The sequence below is a fragment of the Malania oleifera genome, chromosome 6 (assembly GCF_029873635.1).
Source record: "Malania oleifera isolate guangnan ecotype guangnan chromosome 6, ASM2987363v1, whole genome shotgun sequence".
Classification (NCBI taxonomy): domain Eukaryota; kingdom Viridiplantae; phylum Streptophyta; class Magnoliopsida; order Santalales; family Ximeniaceae; genus Malania; species Malania oleifera.
The window spans coordinates 62,145,548-62,156,568 of record NC_080422.1 but is presented as its reverse complement, the minus strand read 5'-3'; positions in this window follow the sequence as shown (position 1 = coordinate 62,156,568).

The window sequence follows — 11,021 nt, the reverse complement described above, 5'->3', positions numbered from 1 at the left end:
TCTTTGAGATGTTTAACCAAGTAACATACTCTCGTATGGTTTCCGCAAGATATGGTACAACCAACGTACTCCCTTTCGGTTTCCACAACCCAAATCAAAATCAAACTTCAAGTTTAATTGATTTCCAAATATACGTAGTATATATGATTTTCAATTTAAACCATCCACACAATTTAAATATGTACTGAAAATAAAGAGTAGGGAAAAAAAGAGTGAGACGGAGATTTTTACAAGGTTTGGCTTATACCCAGCCTATGTCCTCGCCTTTAGCAAACCACCAAAGGATTCACTAAACCTATTCCTTTAATGGGCGGAACAATACCTTTACAACACTCCTTGGGTAAGGCTAGAGCCCGCCTTCTCCAAACGATATCCCCTCGTCCGGTCACTCCTTTAAGCTAAAGCACGCCTCTCAAAGAAATATGCCCTTGCATAGCCAACAATCCAAAACAATCCTTGGAATCGTCAATCTACAAGATAAAGATCAAATAGATGCATACAAATAATTTGCTCCTCAAATAGCTGATTAGTACAATATTCAAAACAACTAGTATACTTCAAAGTAAATTCAGAATATGAAATTTAGAATGAAGCTCTAGAGTTGTATCACCATATGATTCTTTCAATAGATTAAAGAATTATCAATTGAAGCACGAGATTGATGAGAAGATTAGCAAGACTTCAGGGCATTTCGTGCAAGATGTGAGCAATAAAGCACTTTCATAATTTCAGAATATCAGGAGGCTTAAGAGAAATATGTGTGCTAAATTAATTTCTTGATCTCTCTTGGTATCTTTGAATCAATGGAATTTGAGGATATTTATAGATGTAGAAAGTGATTTAGCTTGTTCCCCAAGTTTACTTGGAGTAGGGTCCAAGTTGTAATTTTTTTTGGGCTTCAAATAATTTAAATTTCAAAAATATGCCCGTTGAGAAATTTTAAAATTTGCTATGAGCCAGACGGCTGAGAAGTCACTGGCAATCGTCTGTCTATGTATAACGTTCATATTTTTTAGGACAGAAAGGTGGCAATCGTGTGTCCTTATGTTGGCAGTCATCTGTCACTAGAATAATTCAGCTTTGAAACAACTCAATAGGGTGGCAGACATCTGTCCTTAGCTTGGCGGTCATCTGTCACCAGAAAAACTTGGTTTTAAAAACAATCTCAGAATGGTGGCAGTCGTCTGAAAGAACACACACAAATGACTCAACTATTACTTCCAGTTGTCTGTCAATTGCTTAACAGTCGTCTATCAAGCTTCTGACTTAAGTTAAAATCCTCTAAATTTGCCAGGCATTTGTCCATAGACAGACAGTCGTCTATCAACTGAATTTTCCTCATTTCAACATATTTTTGAGTTCTCTCTTCTTTGCTCAATTAATCTTGGAATATTAACTTGTTTAACTTTGAAAAAACATGTTCCAAGTCTTATACTAAGGTCTCTAAGTATCTTTGCCTAATGAGCTTCAAAATAAAATTTTCATATTTGAATTAACTTGAAGTACTAACAAAGACTTGTCTTAGAGACCCATTTGACTTTTTGCTGCTTTGAGTTCTCTTTGTCTTCTTTGCTTATCTCTGATCTTTCAGACTTCTCCAAGCTTTCATTTTAAGCTTTGAGCTTTCCATGTTGATCTCTTTTAACCTCAAGTTCTCATGATTTTTAGGCTTTATCTTTAAGTCCATGCTTCAAGCTTGATATAATCATTCTTATCTGAAGTACAAGCCCTCATGAAATCTTTAACCTTGCATTCTTCATTGAGTCCTGAAAATACATTACTTAACAAAAGCATGTTAAGTTCCACTTGTTTGTTAGCATCAAAATAGGATATTAAGCCTTGTAAGGCCAACAATCTCCCCATTTTTTATGATGACAAACAAGAAGCAAAAATTGGAGTGAGCCTTAAAAAAGACTCCCCCTTTCAATAAGCATCATCTTAACAACATTTGCAAGATCAATTATCAATTTCAAAAACTCTTTTGCAATTACGCTCGTCACTTCATTCAAGTTCAAGTTTATGAAACAATATCCAATACTTCTCCTCCTTTTGATATATATTACGTTCATGCTTAATTTTTATTTTAAATACCAAGCTCAATTTTTGCTAAACACTTCTCCCCCTTTTGACATCAATCAAAAAGGAAAAAAATAATTAAGTTTAAGAAAATTACATTTTGAGCATATCATCAAACATGCGTATCAAACATATGAATACACTTAATTTATTATTTTTCAATATAGCATGTGTAGTGTGTTATAACTTTCAAGTATATGAGTTGTAACTTCATTACTAACAGCTTTTTCCTTTAGACAATATTCAAGATTTCAATTGTTGATTTTATGATACCGATTTAGAATTGAATTCATGATATCTATTTAAAATTCATGATACCAATTGAGAATTGATACCAAATGAAAATTTAATTCATGATACCAATTGAAATTTCTCTGAATTGATTAATAGGGAAACAATCATAATATAAGCAATATGACATAACACTCCCCCTGAACTTAATACATTCAGTTTTGTTATCAATTTTGCTTTCATCATCCTATATTTCAAAACATTGATTCACCTTATGTATCTAATATCAATATTATGCTCATATCATCAATGTCATACTATGCTCATAGATATAATTATTCTTGGCATGCTTAAAAAACCAATTGATCTTTTAGATTGTGATACCAAATGAGTTTTTTTTTTTTTTTTAAATTATGATACGAATTAAAATTTTTAAAATGTGATACCAAAAATATTCATGGATACCAAAGACTTTATAGATACCAAAGTCATTATTACATTATACACAGCTCATGGATAGCAATATAACCATTATATCTCTCATAACTCATGGCTATCAATATAAAAAGCAGTAAGTCTATCCATGTAATTCATAAATAGCATGCATGATCAAGAATTAATCTCATATCAAAATTCATGCTTATACTCAATAATCTCATGCTCAAATTTTCAACATAGTGAGCCATAAATTTTCAATATAAGTCAAGCACATCATGTATCATATCATATAGGCATGTAAGCATATAGCATTTCATTCTCAAATATTTTTTTCTTAATCAAGGTACTTATGTAATAAGCTCAATAATATTTTCTTAAGTTAAGCCTTGTAAAAATCATCCTATGATGTTTGCCAACAATGTCGTTTTGAATTTGTCATAATAAGCTTTTAAACTCATCTTTAAGTTTTTTTTTTTTTTTTATTTCAACTAGTTCATTTTAAGTTACTTTCCCAATTTTTAAAGGGGAATGACTTAATCCATGGAGTTTTTCATTTATGAACTAGTCTTTCATCTTGGTACCCATACTTTCTTGGGTCCGGTTGGTTTCATAAAGGATGTTTCTTTAACTCTCCATATTTGTTTAGTTTTCACACCTTTTCTCTTAAATGGACATTCAAACTTTATATGTCCCTTTTTCTTACATTGATAGCATATGGTGTTAATGTAAGCATTAAAAGATGTGCTTGCCTTATCTTTGGAGGCTTTTGAGAAATAACCCATGTAAAGATTCATTTTCTTTTTATTTTCAATTCCATTAAATCCAATGCCTTCTTTATTTGACGTCATCCTTTGTGAGCCACCTATCATTTTGTCAAAGTTTATTTTTCCTTTTGTAAAGTTATAAATGATCTTTTCTTTATCTTTAATCTGATTTTTGAGATCATTTAACTTTATCTCTTTCTTGTTATCAACTTTCTTTTGAGATTTCTCTAACTCTAGAGATAATTTTCTTATTTTATCCTCTAATTCAGAAATATACATATCTTTCACATATATTGTAGATGATTGAGATCGAAGGTCTTCTATCATCTTTTCATTCTTGCTTTCTAATTCTTTAATTTTCAAGTTTTTTTTTTCTTTTTTGGCAAGATTTTTAGCTTCTAACTCCTCTATCATAGCTTCATTCTTGTTTTTCAATGATGTGTTTTGTTCGGTTACCTTGATCGACATCTTATGAACTTTGACTAAATCATTTTGTAATTCATCATAAGATGGCATACACTCATCATTGGATTCATCATTACAAGAATTATTTAAAGATTTAGATGAGGAACTTTCCTTATCATCCCAAGCCATAAAGCACGTATAAGCAACCTCTTGGTCACTTGATTCACATTCCGAACTACTTGTACTCGTGTTGTCCCAAGTTGTGGCTTTCATGACCTTTTTGTTTTTCTTTTTAGACTCTTTCTTTAGTAGTGGACATTTCGGTTTTATATGTCCAGCTTTGTTGCAATTATAACATGTTGGAGTTTTATTCTTTGATTTCTTTTTGCTAATATCTTGTTCTTCTAATTCGTAATCTTGGTTTCTTCTTTTGAATTTATTTTTCCTTCTTAGAATTTTTTATAACTTCTTAGACATAAAGGCTACTTTATCTTCATCCATCTCTTCTTCACTACTAGAGTTTTCTTTTGAAGTTTTGAAGGCTGTAGTTTCATGGGTTTTAGTTTTTCCACTTCTATCATTCATTGTCATTTCATATGTTAGGAGAGAACCTATAAGTTCATCTAAGGAAGTGGTTTTCAGATTTCTTTCTTCTGTTATGGCAGTGGCTTTTGGTTCCCATATAGTTGGTAGCCCTCTAAGAATTTTCCTTATCATCTCATAAGTAGTGTAGGTTTTTCCTAATGCATTTAGGGAACTTATTATGTGAGTGAATCTAGTGAACATATTAGTTATGGATTCATCCGGGTTCATCCAAAAAGCTTCATATTCACTCGTGAGCATATCGATCCTATTATCCCTAACACCTATAGTGCCTTCATAAGTGACTTCTAGTTTGTCCCATATTTTCTTAGCTGATTCGCAAGCCATTATTCTCTTAAATTCATTGGCATCTAAAGCAAAATATAAGGCATTCGTAGCACTAAATTTAACTTGCAGCATCTTATAATCAAAGTCTGTCATATCAATTTTCTCTTTGGGAACTTGGTTTCCATCTACCATCTTAGTGGGGATTAAGTCTCCATCCATGACAACCTCCCAAGTTTTCCAATTCATTTTTTGGAGATATGTTGGCATTCTCTTTTTCCAAAAGGTATAGCTTGAACCGCAAAAGATAGGAGGCCTAGTTGAAGATTGTCCCTCTCCAAAGGGAGCTACGCCTAAGTAAGCCATTAGGATCTTTTTATAGCTACTAATTAAGATTTTCTATAACCCCTCTCTGATACCAATTGAAAAGTAAGGTGTAGTCCCGAGAGGGGGGTGAATTGGATTATAAAAAATTCTTTTAATTCCTTTTAAGAATCCTTAACCTTCTTTTATTTCTTTAAACTAATTCTTGACTTGTTTGTTTAATTCTTTAATAACTCAAGAACTTAGTTCTTTTAATTCAATCAATCAATACAACTATGTAAACAACTAAGCAACCAAACCAATCATTCAAGTAACCAAGCCTCATCCACAATTTGAAAACAAACAACCAAATGACTTTCCAAACACAAGTTACCTGTAGCACAATTTAGATGGATGGAAATTTGAAAGATTCAACACTCTTTGAAATATAAACACAAACTACTCAATATCAAATTTTAAACCATTCAATCATAATATAGCTTTTGTTGTCAGCCTTGGATATAAATTTAAATTAAGCCCTGTAGTGAATGATAATTTGTGTTTGCTCATGTGAAGCCTTGTATTAATTGATTTGCTTAATATTATATCTAATATAAAATCTAACACAATATTCACACTTTTCCCAATATTCAAAATTCAAATAAACTCTCAGTTAATTTTTCTTTGGGATGTTTAACCAAGTACCGTACTCCCATATGGTTTCCATAAGATATGGTATAACCAATGTACTCCCTGTCGGTTTCCACAACCCAAATCAAAATCAAACTTCAAGTTTACTTGATTTCCAAATATACGCAGCATATATGATTTCCAAATTAAACCATCCACGTAATTACTGAAAATAAAGAGTAGGGAAAGAAAGGGTGAGACTGAGATTTTTACGAGGTTCGGCTTATACCCAGCCTACCTTCTCACCTTTGGCAAACCACCAAAGGATTCACTAAACTTGTTCCTTTAATGGTCGGAACAATACCTTTACACACTCCTTGGGTAAGGCTAAAGCCCGCCTTCTCCAAACGATATGCCCTCATCTAGTCACTCCTTTAGGCTAGAGCCTGCCTCTCTAAGCAATATCCTCTTGCTTAGCCAATGATCCAAAAAAAGTCCTTGGAATCATCAATCTACAAGATAAAGACCAAATAGATGCGTACAAATAATTTGCTCCTCAAAGAGCTGATTAGTACAACAATTCAGAACAACTAGTATACTTCAAAGTAAATTCAGAATATGAAATTTAGAATGAAGCTCTAAAGTTGTATCACCATATGATTCTTTTAATAAATGAAATAATTATCAATTGAAGCACAAGTTTGGTGAGAAGATCAGCAAGACTTTAGTATATTTCATGCAAGATGTGAGCAATAGAGCACTTTCAGAATTTCAATATATTAGAAGGCTTGAGAGAAATATGAGTGCTGAATTAATTTCTTGATCTCTCTTGGTGTCTTTGAATCAATGCAACTTGAGGGTATTTATAGATGTATAAAGTGATTTAACTTGTTCCACAAGTTTACTTGGAGTAGGGTCCAAGTTGTAAATTTCTTTGGGCTTCAAATAATTTAAAATTCAAAAATATGCCCGTTGAGAATTTTTAAAATTTGCTATGAGCCAGACGGCTGAGAAGTCACTGGCAATCGTCTGTCTATGTGTAACGTTCATATTTTTTCAGACAGAAAGGTGGCAGTCATGTGTCCTTATGTTGGCAGTCGTCTGTCACTAGAATAATTCAGTTTTAAAATAACTCAGTAGGGTGGCAGACATCTGTCCTCAGCTTGGCAGTCGTTTGTCACCAGAAAAACTTGGTTTTAAAAACAATCTCAAAATGGTGGCAGTCGTCTAGAAGAACACACACAGGTGACTCAACTATTACTGGCAATCATTTGTCAATTGCTTGACAGTCGTCTTTCAAGCTTCTGACTTCAATTAAAATCCTCTAAATTTGCCAGGCATTTGTCCATAGATAGACAGTCGTCTGTCAACTGGATTTTCCTCATTTCAACATATTTTTGAGTTCTCTCTTCTTTGCTCAATTAATCTTGGAATATTAACTTGTTTAACTTTGAAAAAACATGTTCCAAGTCTTATACTAAGGTCTCTAAGTCTCTTTGCCTAATGAGTTTCAGAATAAAAAATTCATATTTGAATTAACTTGAAGTACTTACAAAGACTTGTCCTAAAGATCCATTTGACTTTTTGCTGCTTTGAATTCTCTTTGTCTTCTTTACTGATCTCTGATCTTTCAGACTTCTCTGAGCTTTCATTTTAAACTTTGAGCTTTCCATGTTGATCTCTTTAAACCTCAAGCTCTTATGATTTTTCAGGCTTTATCTTTAAGTCCATGTTTCAAGCTTGATATAATCATTCTTATTTAAAGTACAAGCCCTTATGAAATCTTTAACCTTGCATTCTTCATTAAGTCCTAAAATTACATTACTTAACAAAAGCATGTTAAATTTCACTTGTTTGTTAGCATCAAAATAGGATACTAAGCCTTGTGAGGCCAATAGACTTCCTAACTGCCCTAGGATATCTCTCAATCTCAGGGTCTATAGCACTAATTGAGGTTCTAGAGATCTCTAACCCTGCATACAACAAGTTAGTATAGAAGATCAAGACTTCAAATAACAAAAATAATGAAAGACAAAGAAAATAAAAATAAAGATCACATAGTAAACTACAATAATTTCGAATCACTATTGTAAGTGAGTCCCTGGCAACGGCACGAAAATTTGATAGCTTTGCCAATGATTAGGTCCTTAACTACCAAAGATAAAATTTATAAATACCTAACTACTCCCAAGTTCGATAGAATAGTGAGGAAGTTGGGTGTCGATCCTCAAGGACTCAATGCAGTGGTGTACCAAAATTAACCAAATTTACTACACTAGAAACAATAAGAAAATATTAAATGGTGGATTTTCTATTTAGAACTATGAAAGCAAAGTAATGAAGGTTGAAGTCCTTATGGGAGTATTATTCACCGGTTATGAACCCATCCTAAGCCATTAATTCGCAATAACTAAGGTTCGATAAATTGTCCATAATGGGTTTCAACAGTTCATCCTAATACGAGCACATAAGATGAACCCTAAAAAATGACAAGTAATCCGCTCAAGTAGTATAGCGTATTCAGGTTTGCACCAATCATCCGAAGCATGATCAGGAGAACTAGGTATACCCTATCTAGCGAACATAGATTCCTTTTGATTAATCTCATTACATGAAAATAGATTAAGCATGGTCCACTCTAATCTAAGTACTTTGATTATTAAAATTAATTTAGAAAAGTCTAAATAACATCATGCAACGATACCCGCTTATGAACAATCAACTAAACCCTAGCTTCACGAATCTAATGGCTTTCACTGTAGAGACTCGAAGAATTATAGTAATTAAATAATAAAAGGAATGAGAAAAAGGAAAATTTTAAAGGATTTTTCCAAAGGGGCTCAGCAGAGACTCGTCGACGAGCGCAGAGAATTCATCGACGAGTGGCCACTTGGGAACGTCAACAAGGACACATGTCTCATCGACGAAGAGATACTGAGAGGGGTTATAGTAGAGCCTAAAGTTCGTCGATGAGGGGTAAGAGTTCATTGATGAACTCCCTTCCTAGACTCATCGATGAGGTGACGTGTCTCGTCGACGAATCCGCACTTTATAAATATCCTAAACTCAAGGTTTCAGTGAGAATTTTTGCATGCCAGTCTCTCTCTCTCTAAGTTTCATCTCCCCCTCCTTCACTCTAGATTTTTGGCTTCGTTCCTCGTCAGTTCGATGATTGGAAGCCACCACACTACTCCTAGGAAGATTCTCTACAAGTCTACTGGAGTAGTTTGATGGTTAGGCCAACTTGGGTACCATCCCAAAATCTGAGTAAGTTGGTTATTTTAAGTTTTATGAGGTATTTGGTATTTTTGAACTGAGGAAAATGTAGTAGATGGAATGATGCTAAAGTTCTATTAGGAAAAAACGTAAATTTTAGGGTATTAAGCTAGGAACATCACGGTTGTAGGTTTAGAGTAATTTGTGGGCTTCTCAGTAAGTTAGGTAAGGGAATAAATTAAGCCAGAATTTTTCATGAAATTATTTATTGTTATACAATATTTATTTTTAGGAACATATCTATGTTATAGAACTACATTTGGAAATACTACTATTGAACAGGGAAATGGTTTGAACATATTTTATAAGAAAATATGATTTTGAGAACAAATTATGAGTTTAGAAGGTTACTTGCATTTGTGTGGCATGAGTATAATATTTCCATGAAAATTATGTTATATTAAAATATTATGATTTTTTCAGGATAAGTATGTTATAATAATTTTCAGGAAAACCCAAAAAACAGTACAGGAACTATGGTTTTAGATTATTATGTTAATGATTATGCACTTAAACTACGTAATTAGGCGTTTTAATCCTAGCATTAGAGCTTATACTTTTAATTAAAAGTCTAATTACTCTCAATATTTTAACAAGGTGTCATATTTATAATATCTGGGTTTTATTAAGCAATTTATGAATTTTTGGTATTTTTTTATCACAGAAAAATTATCGGGAGCTAAAACCAGCATCAGTTCGTAATTCATGCATAACGTTTTCGTACAAGCTCCAATCGAGACGATTCAAAATTCTAGAGAAAGATGAGAAGATTATCTACAACTTTTGTGTTTTGAGATTTAAGAGAAATAGGCTCCAAAATAGTCAAAATGGGGCTCATTCACAGAGAAATAAAAGGAAGAAGAAAGAAAAATAAAAATAAAAAAATAATAATAATAGTAAAAATGGATGTGACCCGGCCATGCAGTCGGGTCGAATCCCTTTGGCATGGGCCTCTCTTGTGGGCATAGGGCAGCGCACCCCCTCCCTTTATATAATTATTTCCTTTCTCCTGCACCCCCTTATCGGCTCTCTCACTCGACTCTCTCATTCCCTCTCCTTCTCTCAAAATCTCTCTTCCTCCTTCCTTTCTCCTCATCTCTCAATTTCTTTTCTGCTTCTCCCCTTCTCCTCCCTTTCCCACCACTCCAGCTGCTATTCCTACAACCACCTGAGCCACCAAAAGCTCCATAGGCTGAGACCTCGCCACCACAGTGAGACAGCTGCTGAAGCTGAGAATGCTAGAACACCCGAAGCCACCTTCATCTACTGCAACTCCTTCCTCCAACCGATTGTCTCCCCTGCTGCATAGCCACCCACAGCCGAGAAGACCAGCCACATCTGCTTAACCCATGGCCAGCCAAGACCTCCACGCCGCCACCCTCCTAGCTGTTGCACACCTCTCAACCACTGTAGTTGTTGTTCAGGACCTAAGAGTTTTCACGACTCTGGTTTATTTCTTTCTCTACCTCTCTTTTTTTTTCTCTTTCTCTTTTTTTCTTTTATTTCTTCTTTAAGTATTTTTTATTGCTTTTTTTTTTTTTTTACTATTTCAAGAGAAGTTCAACTTTTAATTTTATACTGTTATATTATTATTTAAGTTAATTTAAATTCTTTCTTTTTCTTAGTTAGTAATATTTTTAGAATTAATTTGTTTTTTTCCTTTGTTGTTTGCTTGAATTAATTTGTTTTTGTGTTTGATTATGTTAGTTTTGATTTCTTGATGAAAAAAAGAGAATAAAATACAAAGAAAGAAAAGAAAAAAATAATTTTTAGATTTAAATCAGTTGCTTTCATAAAAATTCAAGTTTTGTTGAGTTCTATTTAGTTTAAATTTAGTTTTCTTAAAGTTCAAATTTTTCCTATCGTGTTCTGTATTATTTAGTTTTTAAAGTTTTATTTTATTTTTTTTAATTCTTGATTGCATAAAACAAGTTGGTTCTTTTTGAAGCTAGGTTTGACTAAGTTTTCTTTTATCGTATGCTTAAGCTAGTAGGAAGGTTATCGTATTTAGGTTTGATTCTGAGGTTCAAT